Raw genomic sequence first — 18,455 nt, 5'->3', positions numbered from 1 at the left:
TTCTTTCCACTAGACCATCCTCCATTCACCTGATCTTCCTAATGTACAGGTCTGAACTATGTCCACCCCAGCCCCTCAGTAAACTCCATTGGCTCCCTCTCACCTCCAAGATCAAATATAAAATTCTTTCGCATTCAAAGACTTTAAAAGCCTGAAATTCTCTCTCTTTATTTCTTCCTCCTTGACGTCCTTTGAGTTTGAGCTAAAATCCAACTTTCTATAGCAAAAATTTCTAGACCCTTCTTAATATTAGTGCCTTCTATTGATTATCTCTAATTTATCTTGTTTATAGTTTGTCCAGATATTTCTTAGAGTCTCAGTGCCTGACAGATAGTGGACACTTAAGAAAGGTTGTTTTTTTAAAAGTAATTAAAAAATGAGAAAAATATATCAAGTTGATGACAAACAATCAATGACTACTCTTTGGGACCACTTAGTCTATTCTTACTTCCAGCAACTATACTGTTGCCTAGACGTCTTATTTCCATCATGTTCATAAGAATATGAGATAATTTATCAAGTGGTTTGCTAAAGTCATTTTTAAACTGTATACCTACCATTTGAACTATTCTATCAGTTTAGTAACTGTCAAAAAAAAAGGCACTGAGGTTAGTTTCTATGATCTTATCTTGGTAAAGTCATAGTAATTCTTTGTGATCATAGCTAGATGTTTATTTATCATAATTTTAAAAATGTATCTTGAGTTTTGTCTGTAATGGAAATCAAATTCATTGGCCTTTGACTTGCAAGCTATTCTTTGCCTCATTTTTGAAACAAAGACATTTGTTCTTTTATAGTCCTGTGGCAATTGCCCTATTCTATATAATCTTTCAGTTAGCAAAAAGCAGGAATAACAGCTTAGGTATTAAATCTTCTGTCTCCTACCTACCATTCCCAGGACATAGTTCAATTGGGCCTAATTGTCTAAAATTCATCAAGAAAAATTAAGTATTCTCTTTTCTTGGGTCTCAATTTTGAATTAGCCATTTTTCTCCTGTCCTTTTTCAGTTCAAAAATCTTCCTCTAATTCTGCTTTTTCCTCTATCATGTTATAATCTTCCCCTCCCAACCCTAATCAGTAGTTATATAACTGTTGTGATGTTAAACAAATCAATTTATCTCAGTTTCCTCATTATTAGGGAGTCAGATTAAACTATCTCTTTGATAACTTCTATCTCTTAAAACTTATTTTGTATTCCTGGTTAGTATCATTGTCTTTGGAGTTAGTATGGGAAGCATGGATACTCATGGAATGAGGAAGATTTATGTTCATCAGCTCTGCCTCTGACATGTTAGCTATGGGATAATGGACAAGTTACTTAACTTCTCAGTGCCACAGACAACTCTCTAGGATTGTTAAGGTTTAGAAGAAGAGTTGCTTATTTGCATTGGTAGAAGGAGTTTAACTATAAGAAGTTTCCTATAGTGATGACATTATTGACCCAGACTTGAAAAGACAACATAAACAGTGCACAGAACTATTTCTTCCAGAGGAAGTATCTAAGGAAAATCCTTTTTCAAAATTTCAAAGACCATGGTTGATTCTATATTCTTGAATTCTATAATAGTGTAATGTAATTTCTGGTGGATTTTATCAAGCTCTAAAGGCTTTGACAGCATCTGTTGTCCAAGTCTCTGCCTACCTTATCAGTTTGACAGAAACATCACCAGAAAATTAGCTTACAAGAGATGAACTTTTTTGAAAGAAAAAAAAAACCCTTATATCAAACATATGTAATGCAGGAAAACATTTTCACATTAGCTGTGTCCAAAAAATGTATTTCTCAACTTAGATTTTAAGACCATAACCTCCACACTGGAAGTGACATAATTAAATCTTTAGTGCAATGGACTCATTTGTCATTTAATCAAAATTCTAAAGTTTTTCAAAGTTTTTTTACCATATTGTCTTTATATAAATTATTTTTCTAGTTTTTCCTCTCTTCATTCTGTATTAGTTCATGGAGCTCTTCCCAATTTCCTCTAAAACTTTGCTATTTCCTGTGGCACAATAAAATGCCATTAGATTTATATTACAATTTGTTTAACCTTAGTTTTCACCTAGGGCAAAAATTGCTGCTTTAAATATATATTACATGTAAGATTACTTTTCTGTCTTTGATCTTTTTTGAAGAATAGGTCTAACAATGGTATAGTTGTGTCAAAGTATATGTATGTATGTATAGTTGAGTAATTTGGGGAGAGAAGTTACAAGTTGCTATCCAGACTAGGTGAGTCAATTCACAACTCCACCAACCACGCACAAGTATGCCCATTTCCCCATAGCTCCTCCAACATGTGTAATTTTCCTCTTTTGTCATTTTGTCAGTGTAATGGGTATGAGAATGCACTAAATCACAAAATTTAAAGTTTGAAAGGATATTAGAATTTCTGATCTTTAAATATGTGAATGGTGATTGTATGAAAAATAAAACCAGGAACATCTAAAAGAAATGGAAAATAAAAGGATTTTGGTCCTATACAAAGAAAGAACTTAGAAGGTAGCCTTCATTTACACAACACTCTCAAGTTTACAAAGAACTTCAGTCACTATATTTTGGTAAGGTATCTATCCCATTTGAGTGATAGATGGACTAAGATTGGGATTTTCCTAGAGTATTGCAACTATTGGATGTATTTTTGGATATACTTTTGAAAGGTAAGTGACTCCAAGCCTGACTTGTGATGGTGAATATTTATTAATTTATGGAAGGGGGTGGGTAGGTGTGTTCATAGGACCCACTTAAATTTAATTTGCATTATTATTATTTTCTCCATCATTTCATAGGGACTAGACAATCAAGCCCTAGTAAGGTAGAAATGCTCACATTGAAAGCTGACATAACTTTTTTTGAGAGTTGGTTTGAGCTAGCTTCAGTATAACTTTGTTCCAAGCCTAGTGCTGCTCCTTTCCACTATGCATTGGAATGAATTTCTCATCCCTAGAGTTGCCATTCAATGAGCTTGGGTAACCACTTGTCATGAATATTGTAGAAGGGAAGCCTTTTTTTAAATATTTGGAATTGTTGCTAAAGTCTTCTGCAAACAGTGAGATTGTGTGATTCAGGGAACAGAAGTTATCAAAAGACAGATTTTGGTTCTTCCACATTTCTTAGTCTTGATACCACTTGTAAGTAACACAGAGGAATTCAAATAATAAGTTGAGTCCTTTGAAGTCCCAGTTTGGTTGTCTAGTATCACATAGACATAGGAACCTGTGTCATGTTTCCTGTAGTACTTAAGGGTAGGGTCAACATTTTCACAATGACAATAAAAGGACCCCTGGACACCTACAGATTCAGTTTAGGATGGCTCAGGATGATAGTTTAGTTATTTAAAAAAAATGTGTTCTACCTTATTTCCTTGCTTATATATTGGCTTTATGAAGAAGGATGAGGAGAAAAGGAGATAGAGAGGGAGATGGAGAACATGAAGACACAAAATAGTATGGGGCCAGCTAGGTGGTGCAATGGAGAGAGTGGTGGGCTTAAATTAGGAAGACTCATCTTCATGAGTTCAAATGTGGCCCCTAGCAGTGTCTGTAACCCTGGGCCCATCATTTCACCCTGTTTGCCTAGCCCTTACTGTTCCTCCTCCTTGGAACTGGTACTTAGTATGGATTCTAAGACAGAAGATAAGAGTTAAAACAAACAAACCCCAAATGGAGTGACAAAGAGCAGGTCACAATTGAAGTGACTGGACAACAACAAGTAGAACAGCAAAATGTTTCATTGGGTTATATCAGCCCAGGGCTATGCTAGTAAATGTTTAACAGTTGGCTCTGTTTAACAACTGACTTCCTGAAAATGATACACTTTAAAGTTTAATCTGCAATATTCTCATTTTCTTCATCGCTTTCTTAAACTTAGACAATCAACAAATCAAGCCTTGATTTGTAAAATTTTCCAATTGCTGAAGTACAAATGTTCACACTGAAAATTTAACAATGAGAGCTGGTGAGAATTGTCTCCTGCACACTCCTGGACCACACTGAATATCTAAGGATAGTACCAGAGTGAGAAGAGCCTTAAAAAAGGCTTCTGTTAAAAGTGTTTTTCCTCAAAAATATTAGCTTAGTTTTTTAAAAATTCAGAATTCTTGTTTTCTGATCAATGTTTGTATTTTTTCTCTTGATCCATTTTTACCAACTAGTTAAAACTAAGCATATTTATGCCAGTTGAGAATTTCAGATTGCTGCAAGCAACCTTCCCCAGATGTTTTGATTCTGACTTATACCAGTGTCATAGAGTCTCAGTGACTGCACCCAGCATTCTGAGGTGTATAGTTTTTTTTTTTTGTTTGTTTTTACAGACTTGCACAATGTAGTGAGAGACATGGAATAGCTCAAACAAAATGATAATAGGAAATTTTTTTTTTAAGCAGCAGATCCTTCTGTCTATTTATGGGCATAAGTTGTAGATTTTGGGTTGACTGGCAAATGGGATTTGACTATAAGTTGCATACTTCATTGATTTTTTTACCAAAAAAGACCCAGCTGCTGAACAATGGGCAGGAACCAATCTTTTCCTCGAAGCATGCTATTCCAAACTTAACTAGTTTTCCTTCAAGTGTCTGCAGATTCTGCATCAGGACCATTAGAAACAATCAAAATTAGATTTGAGTATCTCCTCAGTATAATAGACCTTTGCTGTAAAAGCAACTCCAATTCTGATTTGTAAAAAGGGTACTCTGGTAAAGTCCTGGTGATAAGGACAATTAATCAGCTTTAGGGCAGCTGTTTCCTGACATTTCTGCAAATTGTTGTGGAAAAATTAATGAAAGCTAGATCAGTAATGGTTTCAAGCTTGGCTTGTGGAAAGTATGACAGTGTTTCCATCAGCAATTAAGTTAGGCTGCTTTTTTTTTTTTCTCTATAGGGGAAGTGGTATGATGTGTGTTCTCCACAGGAAATAGAAAACACCAGCTGAACCACGTAGTAGAACAGGTATGGAGTAATGTGCTCATAGTATTCCTGTGTGGCCCCTAAATAACTGGTATTCTGGTATAGCCTTAGCTATTTAAAAAATACATATATACATATTTATATATATTTCACATTCATATGCAGGAATCATTCATTTAGGAAGAGTAGAAAGTTTGAATGATTATTTAAAATTTCTCCTTTGGTTTTAGAAACTTTAAAATGATGTTAAGCTAAACTTTGGGAACCAGGAAATGGAATTTATGACAAACAGAAAGTGAAACTGATTTACCTAATTTTACTGTTCCAACTGAAGGTAGTAATGAACAGGCCCAGTTCACATCCTGTGTAACCCTATGGGATTTTCCCCAGTATTAGTTAAAAATTTTCCCATAGGGTCACACAGGATGTGAATTAAAGTAAACACATAGCAAACTCCACGAAAAGGAAATTAGCTTTCTAAATGATCCTTTCATTGTTAACATCCTGAGCCTGTTATCAGTAACATGGGAAAGGATCTCTTTAATGTCTCATTACCAAGTTGTTGCATTATTAGTATAATGAAAATTTCATGAATGAAGTCATAGAACTATGATTTTATTTTCCTATTTGGAAGGCAGATAGAAAACATAACAACGCTCCCTTTAGGCATTTTTAAAAAAGTAAACAAGGTAAGATACTATGAACTTACACTGAGGGGAAACATTTTAGTGGGGAAATGGAAAATTTTATCTCTATAGATAGAACACAAAAATCTGACTACATTGTTAATATGAGACAGGTGTGCAGAAGTACCCCAGGAAGCATTTCCTTTGACCCTTCAGGAAAAAGGACAATGAGAATGCTTCCCTCAGAGTACTCCTGGAACCTCTGGCTCTTGAAGTAGACACACTTATAATCCTAGATGATACCTTTATAAGAAGAGGTTTCTAAAATGAGTGTATGTGTGTATGTGTGTGTGTTACAATAAATGTATTCATAATCAGGCAACTCTGAAATACTGTAAGTTGTAGAGAATGTTCAGCTTTGTATAGGTAAAGAGAAGTTCCTCACTGGAAGGTCCCTACACTAATTAAATCACAGGTCAGGAGAAAAAACAAAACAACATAAAAACCTGTGAATGCTGAAAAGTTAAATGCTTTGAATTTTTAAAAGCTATCACCCACATTTGTCTAGAGGAGAGATTCTTAACCTCTTATTTTGTGTCCTGGTTCTCTTTAGCAGTCTCATGAAGCATACAGGCTCCTCAGAATAACGTTTTTAACTATATAAGCTAAAATTCTTGGGATTACAAAGAGAATAAATTATATTGGAATTCAATTCTTATTACAAGTTTGTAGACCCTAAACTAGGTTAAGTACCCCAAGTCTAGAGTTACCTCTGTGAATCTTGCTTAGAAAATATTTTAGAAAGTCAAAAAATTCATAATAGAGGTTAGATGATCAATGTAAATCTAAGAGGAATTTGGTGAGAGCAAAACCCTGAAAATACCTTTCCTAGCCATGACGACAATCATTATATTATCCTGAACCAGTTCACTATTACTATGTAAGTCAACTAAACTTTTTAATCAGGTTAGTTTTGAAGTGATTAATAAATAATATTGTTGTTGTTTAATTGATTAGTGGTGTCTGATTCTTCATGACCCCATTTGGGGTTTTCTTGGCAAAAATACTGGACGATTTGTCATTTCCTTCTGTAGTGCAGTTTATAGATCACATTGCTAGGAAGCATCTGAGGTCACATTTGAACTCAGGTCTCCTTGACTTCAGGTCTGGCTTTCTATCCACTGGCCACCTTGCTGCCCAATAAATATATTAGATCATTACTAAAAGTCATTCCCCAAAATTTTAAGTTTCTGAAGAAGAATTGACATGTAAACTCTTTAATCTCTTTTTTTTTCAGGCACAGATAATAAAAATAACTTGAAGAAAGTTTATTCTATCATTATATATTTATAAAATGATCTTGTGAACATAGTAATGAATTGAGTAACATATGAAGTAAGTTGAAGAGAAATGTTCCCTAATCTCAAGGAGCAATTCATCTTATACACACATCATCAAGGCAAATAAATATATCAGAGGTCATCACATACTCTTGCAGCTGTACAAACATTCTACAAACAAGCCAAATAAAGAATTTATATCAAACAACATTTTCCCAGTACTTCAAAAAAAAAGCATTGCCTAGCAAACAGCTAGGTTCTTTCATAAGGTACACTAGTCCTTTGGGCTACTTACTAGGGTATAACTGAGCATTTTGAGCAAATATACTTTAAGCCTGGGGCATTTGGAGGTGAGAGTTATATAACTGGTTGATAGAAGTCTTGTGCAGGTTTGCCTATAGGAGGGGAGCTGGGGGTAGTTTTGCTTTTTCCTTTAAACAAGCAATGTGAAATAATCTCTAGTGGCAACCTCTGAATATTTTATACCTACTCTGTAGGTTAAGAGGAAGTAATTGTAGAATACAGTGAGAAAGGAAACATGCTCCAAGCATGAATGGATTCAACCATAGCAGAAACATGTTAGTGGGATACAAGTGAAGAGGAATGAGCCATAGTGAAATGGAAAATTATATGAGATTGGGGGAAGGCTGTGGCTTTAATATGAGAGATGCACTTGGGATATCTAAAGAAGGAAAAAAGACACTATTGGATGCCTGTAGCGAAGGATGAGAAAATGAATACAACCAAGTTTTAAGTAATTCATCAGTGTGCACTTATTAGTATTTAGCATGTTCATGGCACATAATTTTAGATACTGGTAATAAAAAAAAAATCCTAAGGCCCTCTTTCCAGTTCTAACTCCAATAATCCTATGATTAATGATCCTAATCCCAGAGGATTTTACAGTCCAGTTGTTATCCCTTACTATGACAGAATAAGATTGTGGATAGAAAATAAGAGGATGATTTACTTTTTAAAAATTAAAATTATTGTTTTAATTGTGATTTATGTATATTATGAGGTTCAATATCACTAACACATACAAGCCATTATTATCATGTGATGTTTTACAAAATACAAAGTTCAAATGTCTTATGAGGTAGCAGGGCAAATGCTTTCATGTGAGGGGAACACAGTTTAGAGAGACTAAGTGATTTGTCCATTTGCAGAGCTAGTTAATCAATGTCAATACTAGGATTCAGGACCTGAATTTATGACTGGAGTCCTGTGCTTCTTCTAATATGTGATGCTGTTGATTAAAATTACCTATAAGCACACTTTAAGAAGTAGAAAGCAAGTGAGTCTGATGAGACTAGGTATAGATAAAGAAACAAAGAGAGAAGATCAGAAGGGATTTGCTGGCCTACATGATTTAGGTAGAAGAGCTCATTTTCCATGAAGAGCTGATCCCACCTATTAGAATTTAATTCAGGGAACCATTTAGAATAAGAGATGAAATAAGAATGCTAAAAGCTTCCTGTAAGTACAGGAAAGGAGTGGTCCAAGGTTGAGACCATAAAGAAAGTCGTTTCAGTTTTCAGGGAAGAATAATTTCCCACTGGGAATTTGGTGGTGGTACAGGTAAAGGATAAGCTGGGAGTCAAGAAGATCTGAGTACAAATACAGGCTCCAATACTTACTCGCTATGTGATTTGGGGCAAGTGACTTAACTTCTGCCTTAGTTTTCTCAATTGTAAAATAGGGATAATAATGGTACCTATTTCTTAGGGTTGTTGTAAGTATAAAGTGAGATATTTGTAAAGTGCTTAGCACAGTGTTTGGCACACAGCATGTGTTTAATACTTTTCTCCTTCCTTCCTTTCTTCCTTTCTTCCTTTCTTTCCTTTCTCCCTCTCTCCGTTCTTCTCCCTCCCTCCCTTCTCTCTCTCCTACTCTTTGTTTCTTTGTTTCTGTTTCTTTGTTTCTTTGTTTCTTTGTTTCTTTGTTTCTTGCTTGCTTGCTTGCTTGCTTGCTTGCTTGCTTGCTTGCTTGCTTGCTTGCTTGCTTTCTCTCTCTCTCTCTCTCTCTCTCTCTCTCTCTCTCTCTCTCTCTCTCTCTCCATGACCAAAAGGATGAACATCAGCTCTCCATGAGAGAGGAATATAAGGACATCTCAGACTTTTCTGTGTTATATTAAGAGTTGGTGAAGGTCAACACTGATTGATGGAGCCACAGAACTAGACTAATTAGATCTACTATAAATATGTTCTGTAGGTGGCACAGTGGATAAGAGTGCCAGTTCAGGAGTTAGGAATACCTGAGTTTGAATATGACTTCAAATGCTTACTAGCTGTGTGACTCTGGGCAAGCCACTTAATCTTTTTTGCCTGTTTCTTCATCTATAAAGTGACCTGGAGAAAGAAATAGCAAACTACTCCAATCTTTGCCAAGAAAACCCCAAAAAGGGGGCAGCTGGGTGGCTCAGTGGTTTGAGAGCCAGGCCTAGAGATGGGAGGTACTAGGTTCAAATCTGGCCTCAGTGACCCTGGGCAAATCACTTAACCCCCATTGCCTAGCCCTTACTGCTCTTCTGCCTTGGAGCCCATACACAATATTGACTCCAAGATGGAAAGTAAGGGTTAAAAAAAAAAAGAAAGCCCCAAATAAAGTCATGAAGAGTTGGATGTGATTAAAACTACTGAATAACAACACCATCAAATGAGCCTTCTTTACTGCATGACAATCCTTTTACTATTTCTTGATTGGTTCTCCTACTCTCCATAGCATCTATTACTTATCTCTTTTCTCCTCAAGCCACCCTTCTTGTGTCCCCCCAGTAGAAAATTTTGCCTCATAATTTAGGGGAAAAAACTCAACCCATCTGTCATGAATTAAATTCCCTTCTACATGAAGCCTTTCCCATTCTCTCTTAAATCTAGCACTTTCCCTCTGTTGATTATTTCCTCTTTATTCTGTGGATAGCTTGTTTATGCATAGTTGTTTTCATGAGCTTCTTGAAGGCAGGGACCATACTTTGTCTTTGATCTCCACCCTTTAACACAGTGCTTGGCAAATAGTAAGTGTTCATTAAATGTTTATTGACTAACGGATTTCAAGCAACCAATCAATCAACATGCATTTATAAAGCACCTTTTATGTACCAATAACTTTGATAGACTCTATAGATATAAATACAGAATCTTCCTATCCATCTTCTAGGAACTTCTCCCTTCAATCATCTTCAATCTCCTAATTTTTAATTTTTCCATAACCTCTGGTTTTTTGCCTACTACTTATAACCATTTTCAGATAACATTTATCCTTTAAAAACCATCACTTTTCTCTAATATCTCCTCAAGTTGTATTCCTAGATTTCTTGTTTCACAGCCAAACACCTAGGAAAAATTGTATTTGTTGCCTCTATATTTTCATTTCCCACTTAATTTTAGTCCCTTGTAATCCTCCAGATCACTGCTCAATTGACACTGTTCTCTCCAAAGTCATTAATGACCTCTTTTTCTTTTGGTGTTATTTTGCTAGTTTATTGCTTTCACAAAACATTCAGCTATACATTATATATAAAAGGAGAATTTTTTTTTATTTCTGAAAATTCACTGATATAAACTAATTAATGCCACTAAATAGTAAGTATTAAGGGGAAGAAAAGAAAAAAGGAGCTAAGGACAGTGGCATATATATTCTGGACTTTTAGAAACTATGAAGTTGTAATGGTTTCCTATATTAATGTCCTTCTCATGGCCAGCTCCACCCCGACCCCCTTTATTCAGAAATTATTCCATAGTGCATTTGTTATAAATTCTTTTTTAAACCATCAAAATCATTGATGTTTCATTATTAGAGATTGGGGAGGGGTGATAAAAAAGGAAACTGCCTTGTTTTTTTCTTCTGTAGGTCATCTGAGGACTAGGGTACTCCAGGATGCCAAAGAGAACTCTGAAGGCAGTACCCATGAGACAAAAAGCTTGTGGGGAAAAAAATAGTGGGATCTCAGATTAAGAAGGCTTTGTGATGCCTCATATCCTACCAATTTTGACTGATTCAACCCCAGTAAGATTCAGTTTAAGACTGGAGTAATGCAGACTGATAAGACAAATTCATACGTTTTTGTGCTTATAAGAGAACTGTGTTTAGTTGTTTTTTTTTTTAAATAAGAGAGTCAAAAATGCTATACCTTATTTAAGAGGACCAATAACTGGGGATAACCTTAAAAATATGGCTTCCAGGCAATAATTGAAAGAATGGCCAAGCAGAAGAAATTAGGTAACATCATACCGCTGTATATACACATAGGAAAACAAACCATGGAACATACAATAAGCAACTTACTTTAACTCCTGAATAAACTAAAAACATTGTTATGTCAATGTTCATTTATATAGTGACTTATGCTTCATATTGATAATTTGTCAGGGACTACTAGTCACATGTACAACCCTCTGGCACATTTTCACAAATACAAGCTGACCACATTAACACTGTTAACTTTGAGAAGGATGAGATTTTCAAAAACATTTATTCATTTACAAAGTGTTCATTCTCTCAAGAACTGGAGGCACTGTTAAAGGAATTTTTAAAGAGACAATTGAATTTAAACATTTGACCTATTCACCGTTTTGGTAAGTCATTCAGCACTTAAGCCAAGCAAAGTGCTGACTGCTTTAACCTATTGAGATGGTCTTGGGAACAGAGTAAAAAATAAAGGCTGACCTGTTCTACTTTTGTGTGTCACAGAGAATCTTATAATGGAATCCTTCTTTTCTTCCTTTCTTTTAAAACGTTTTAACTGAAAGTTATGCCCAATAAATTCCAATTCAGAAGTTAATGTGGGGCTTTATTTTTTCCTGTGAGACATCAAAATAATAGTCCTTTCCTCCCTCTTTCCCTTAATGTGACAGACTTGAAGGGAGTCACAGTGTGTGGTGGGGGAGGAGGTGGGGAAAGAGCTTCTGACATGCATGAAATTTTAGCCATTGCATAAAATGATAGGGTTTGCAAGATGTAAATAGTGTGGTTTGGATGAATCCACCTACTAACTTCTTTGTAAGTCAGGTTTCTCAAGTTGATCTTTGCTTTCTGCAATTTCTGATCATCTGTCTACATAGATCATGGATGAGTATATGGTGTATTTTAAGCGAAAATGTATCTTGCATTGCCTCTAGGCTCATTCTTTTATGTAATATCACTTTTCCTACTTTCACCTTTCTCTTCAAATAAACACACAACTATTAAATTTTTAAGAAAATGATTTTCTTAGTATTCTGTGAGTTTGTAGTTCTCTACATTGTTCAGTTGTTTTAATTATGTCCAAATCTTCACGGCCCCATTTGGGGTTTTCTTTGCAAAAATACTGAAGTGGTTTGCTATTTCTTTCTCTAGTTCATTTTATAGATGAGGAAACTGAGGCAAACAAGGTTAAGTGATTTGCCCAAAGTCTTACAACTAGATAAGTGTCTGAGGTCAGATTTGAATAAAGAAAGATGAGTTAGTTATATTGGCTCCAGGCTCTATTCACTGTGCCACTTTGCTGCCTAGCCTGCTTTTGTCTATATGTCATATATGCTTATTTTTGTTAATATCTATACTTTTATCATGTCAGACATTTATAAATTTAATAGTGAGTCATAGAATGCCTATTGTATATATTTAAAAACTTACTTAGAATGTATCATTGTCACTTAAACATTGCTCCCTCCCATTCCTCTTTTTAGGCTGATACTACAATCTGACTTCATTCAATGGCGTTTTTCTTCATTTTGTTTCAATTTAATGCATTCCCCTCATTCTCTGTTGTATTTATATTGTGACTGTGGGTCCTGGAGAACCCACCATTGGAAGTATTTCTGAAACTCTCTTCCCACTGAAGATTTAGGCCATATATATATATATATGGGAAAAAAATATCAGAACTTCTCACCTTACCCTATGTGTATGAATTCATTTGTAAATGAATTTAATCATTTTGCGACCTATTGAAATAGTAGGAATCAAAACAGTTTTAAGAGGTTAACATTTCTTTCTCTATAATCATAACATTTAATATTTAACTAAATATGTTGTTTTAATATTAACTGAAGTATTTTAAATTTAGACCTAGGAGTAGATTTTTGCGTGAACCTGACTGTCATTCCAAGCCAACAGTATTCAAAATTGCTATAAATTATGTAGTTAATAGTTTGTGTTAACAGACAAAATTCTCCTCAGTAAACAGAAAACTTAGCTTGAGTGGGGGATGGATATTTAATGATAGACTATAGGTCCATTGGGTAAAAAAATGTTTGCATTATGTTTTGACATGAGTATTGGACATAATTGTGAACTGCAGTTTCATGTAAAATCCTCAGTTCTATGACATATGTGCAAATACACATTCTACTTGGCATGCTAAGTTTGAAATAAAATTAATTTTTAAGACTGCCAGTAAAAAAAGAAAATGTAAAAAAAATGTTGACTTGAGGCTTTATGACGCTAAATCATTCCTAGAGTATTGACAAATGAAACTGGAAGGAGAACAACAAACATGAAAAAATTGAACAGATCTCTTTGAATTTTTATAACGAACTTTTTTTTCATTGATGACAGTGGAACCACCACATTTGAACTCTAACATCTCAGTCCCTGATGTACTATATGAGGAAGTGGAAATGGCACCAAAAAGATGAAGATGAAGGAAAAAAACTGGACCAGACCAAGTATACACAGAGGAAATCCTTGCTGGAGGCAACACAATTTTGAAGGCATTAAGGGACTTATTTCCAAGGTATCTCAAAAAGGAGAATAAACCAAATATTTGAAAACAATTATGGGCAATATTCAGTATTTTAATTCTTCAATGCATTTGTTTGTTCATTACTGTGGACATTCCCATTACATGGGAATTAGTGAAGATTGCAGTCCCTTCATGCCTTCTCACTTTGCATGATTCTTGTCTATGTTCTCTCATAAATCCTCCATAGAGGAGATACCCAGTATGCTTTATACTTATTTTGATGGCTTTTTACAGTCTGTGAGCAGGAATGCAACACTTTGGCAGTCTTTCCATTTCAACCCAAGAAAATTTGGTATTTAAACCTTCCACCCCCCTAAAAAACAATCAAGAAGACATAAAGTCCAATTGATGTTACTTTATTATTTATATAAAACCCTTAGCAAGATAATCTATACTTGTATCAAGGACATCCTTGAGGAAAACACAAGAAGATAAAGGAAGAATTTTACAAACACTTCACAGTCACACAATTAACTGAAAGGTTCAGAAACTAGGATATTACTTGGTATATTACTTATGAATTATTAAAAGTATTTGATCTAATAGAATAAAATTCAGCCTTAAAGATGCTCTTCTAACAAGGTGTCTCTTCAGCTAGATGCGCAATATAGGGACAACTTTGGTAATAAATATTGATATCAAGCATGGCATAAAACAAAAAAGATAAATACTTTTAAAAGTGTTTTATGGTGTAGTGAAGGATGGTCAGAACAGAATCCAAATGGATAAGGTCCTTCAGACACTCCTGTTTGCACAAGACATTGAACTGATTTAATTAAGCCCAAGACTACTACAAATCTTTTTAAATGAGATCCATACTAGATCAAAAAGAATCTAGCCTAACAGTTGATATAGGAAATTAAAATAGATGAAGGATGTTTATTGTTAGACTATATACAATTGTTGGATGGGCTTTTTAATCTGATTCATCAATTTAAATATTCTGTAAATCTTGGGTAAACACTGTAAATGGACAATTTCTCTGTGATCCTATATGGCTCTGAATCTTGGAATATCACAATATCTGAAGGTCAAAAATTATTGGTGACACAAAAGGTAATGAAGATATGTATGATAGGTATAAATAAGCTGCAATGTATTATTAATGACAAAATGAACATAAGAAACAAAGTAAACAATACATATTACTGAATGACTGGAAAAGAAGATAGGCTGGTTTTGAATTGATAGGGATGTTTAAAGGATAGAGGGCCCATCTGTTGCATTTGCTCTTTACTTAATGTTAAGATATGTTGAAAGAAACTCCCGGATTATCAAGTGGACACCTTATAGAGGATTTAGAGGAGGAAATGGACAAGAGTCAAAGTAAAAGAAGGCATGGATGGCTTGTGATATGAAACACTGGAGAGTGTCTCCACATCAATGAGATTATTGTCATTAAAGTATTGATATACTGTAAGCATAATAGAACATAAAACTATTCACAGAAAATCTTCAATAACTTGAACATATAATTCTTAATATTTATGATAATGATAATAGCTATATTTAAGGTGCTTTTAGGTTTACAAAGCACCTCACATATACACCAGCATTTCTGTAATTAGGATGGTGTTAGATCACAAATCACTACTTGTCCTAGGCCCTTAGGTATACCTTAATGAAAAGCAACCCTCAAAGTGAGGAAGAGGGAGACAGAAAGGGAGAAAGACCATGAGAAGGAGGGAAGAGAGAAAAAAGGAGGGGGTGAAGGTAAAAGAGAAGGAGAGGGAGCAGCACCTGCTTCTGAGTGCTCCTTTACCAAGCAGAAAAAAGAGTAGTTTCCTCTAAAATAATATTAAAGAAGAAAAGACAAGATGAGCTACTGTTTGTTGCTTTGCCTGCCAGAAAAAAGAGCCAAAATAAAGTCCTAGATGATTCTTCCTTACATCCCACAAAATTTGACCTAGTTCCCTCTTTTTAGTCTTTATAGCTGACTATACAGTGCTTCCTGAAAGTGGGAGGCAAAGTCATGTTATCTTTATTTTAAGTTCTTTACCATATCTGATGGCTACTATGGGTACTGTCCTTTTCTTGAAAAGAAAAGAAAGGAAGGATAGAAGGAAGGAAGGAGGAAGAAAAAGAAAAAAGTTGTTATTTTGAATTATCCTCATTTCTGAAAATACTCTGCTCTCTCTCCTCCCCTTCTATTTAATTCTCTTCCCTCTTCCCTTTCCTACTAAAAAATCATCCTTTGTAATATAGTATAAAAAAAAGTGTGGAAAGAAAATTGGTAAACTAAGCAACACAAAGACTGATAGTATATTCAGTGTTCTGTATTCATAGCCCCCCTCTTCTTCAAGTAAGAAAGAGAGGGTTAAGTTTATTTATCCCTTCTCCAATGCCAAGTTGGATCATTGTGATGACCTATATCTGAAAGATAGGTAGCTTGGTACTATGGATACAAAGGTAATTCATGTAGCTCATTTGTGCTAAAAACTGATTTTATGACCTTTGGCAATTAAATTTCCTGGGTCTGGGAAATAAGTCACATAGAAGCACTTGGCCTTTTTTCATAGAGCAGCTTTTTCAGCTGGAATGCTCAGTGCTAAAGAACTTTCAAGAATCTGAAAAAAAAATTATATGGCATTTAGTTTTGTATTGTTTTTTGTATTAACATTGTTGTAGTCATTATAAACATTGACTTTCTGGTTCTATTTGCTTCATTCTGCATTTTATCATATATGTCTTCCCATGCTTCTCTATTTATATTCATTATTTTTCCATTGATATTCCATTACATTCACATATTGCTAACCACCAATTGATGATCGATTCTAATCTTTTATTTTCATTTGTATTTATCTCTACTTCTTTGCTACTACAAGAAGGATGGTTGTGAACATTTTAATACATGTAGTACCTTTCTTTCTATCCTTGATCTCTTTGAAGTATGCCTAGCAATGAGACCTTTCTCTCAAAGGTTGGGTGTATTTTTGTCACTTTTTAAAGCATAGTTTCAAAATTGCTTTCTAGAGTCCTTGGACCAATTCTTAGCTCTGCTGTGTTCTTAATGGACTTGCTTTTACAAAACTCCTCCAATGGAAGAGTGAAGTACTCTAGCCCCATATTTTTCTGTCATCTTTTCCAGTTTGCTGAGTGTATGTTAAAATCCTAGAGTTGTTTTGATTTGCATTTTTCTTATTAATGGTGATTTGGATTGACTGCTGTCCTTTAGAAAGCAAAACAAAACAAGACTCATAAGCCCTGCAGGGAAGTCTAACCTTGTTAACCACAAAAAGCCACATCCCAAATCTAGTGACTTAGCCTATTGTTGTCTTCTCATCAGAGACCTTTTTGTTGTGGTGGGACTCAGTGGGAAAGGAGTAAAATATTATGCCACCTCCCCATTTCAAATTTCTGAAAGATAATGAATTCTCAGTTATAATAAGTTACAATTTGCAATTTTGCCAGACGTAGGAAAGTTGGACTGTTCTTTACAAGTGAGCTTTCTAAAACATTGTTCACCTATTCTGCCACTTATTCTGCCCTGAGCTTACAGCAACATAAATGTGGAAGATGCTATGACAAAATTCTCATCTACTCCCACCCCCAAACCCAACCCCTTTACTAGGGCACAATTTAATATGGCAAATAAGCTTAACATTGGTGAAATAGAATTAATTCTTGATTATATTTAAACTTGGGCTAGTTTGCCAACTACTTATCATACTTCTACAATAGGAATGGGAATTGCACTTCAGATTTCAATCAAAATGGGAACTCCCAGTTAAGGAAACTCCCACTATCAAACCAGGTCAGTACTTTCAAACTAGTCATTAACTTCTAGTCTTAAAGAATTTTCTAGAGCACTGAGAAGTTAAGTAACTGCTTAGGGTCACACAGCTAGTATATGTCAGAGACAAGGTTCACTCAAGTCTTTCTGACTTCAAGGACTACTTTCTGGACATTTAACCAAACTACCTCTCTTATTCTTGGAGAGTTTTCACTAATCCTACTCTAGACTTCAAGCAGTATCATTGATAATTTAAAAAGATTCAGTAAAAATAGTCTTTGATTTATAGCTATTTGTCTCTAAATGATTCCTCACCAAAATTATTTATTCATCCATTCATTCCTCAGATGAACATTATTTTTTTTAAAGAGCACCTTTTTGAATATCTTCTATATGAAAGGAAGGCATTGTATCATTTGATGTGGGGTGTATAAAAATGAATGATTTTGGTGGAAACCAGTTTTGGTTTCAAGAAACTAACAGTGTGGTAGGGGTTGTAAGATATGTACATAAACATCTATAAGACAGAATATGACAGATGCTATGAAAGAATTGTGGTGACATTCAGAGAGATGGTCACTAAATGATGATTTTTTTTTTAGCCAGCCCAACTCAGTAAGTCTGTTTAATAATATATGGAAGAGTTTACAGCCAACAGTGCATACGCATTGATATGCACACACCACTGAAATAATGGATTCTTCAGACATTGAGCTAAATACCTTTTAAAAATAATTAACCAACTAATTTGTTTCTTATATTAAAGTTCCCTCTCTCCTTAACCCTTTCTCCCCTACCCACACTAGAGAAGGCATCATTTGACAAAAAGGTATATGTATATATAAAAATATATCTTGCTGGATTCTATTTATCTGGAGGTGAACATATACAAATTATTCTTCAAAGAATTTTTCTGTTGCTGTATATAATGTTCTCTTGGTTCTTATTTTGTTCTTCATAATTTCATGTAGGTCTTTCCATTTAAAAAGAATTAGCCTGCTCATAATTTTTTGATACAGCAGTATTTTATCATATATTATCTTATTACATTATCTTATATATAAACTATATTGTCATATATACATATATATATAATATTATCTTAATTTGGAAATGTAAAATT

General features: G+C 34.5%; 1 protein-coding gene across 1 annotated transcript in view; it reads left to right on the top strand.

The window, feature by feature from the left end:
• Window positions 1-18,455, top strand: part of HIVEP2 (HIVEP zinc finger 2) — a 305,027-nt gene that overhangs the window by 119,170 nt on the left and 167,402 nt on the right. Inside the window, exons 3-4 of the mRNA XM_056814745.1 lie at window positions 4,878-4,945; window positions 13,410-13,587. The gene's annotated coding sequence lies outside the window, so the exon portion shown is untranslated. The remainder of the gene's footprint in view (window positions 1-4,877; window positions 4,946-13,409; window positions 13,588-18,455) is intronic.

Source organism: Monodelphis domestica, chromosome 2 (assembly GCF_027887165.1).
Source record: "Monodelphis domestica isolate mMonDom1 chromosome 2, mMonDom1.pri, whole genome shotgun sequence".
Taxonomy (NCBI): Eukaryota; Metazoa; Chordata; class Mammalia; order Didelphimorphia; family Didelphidae; genus Monodelphis; species Monodelphis domestica.
This window is presented reverse-complemented; position numbering and strand designations above follow the sequence as displayed.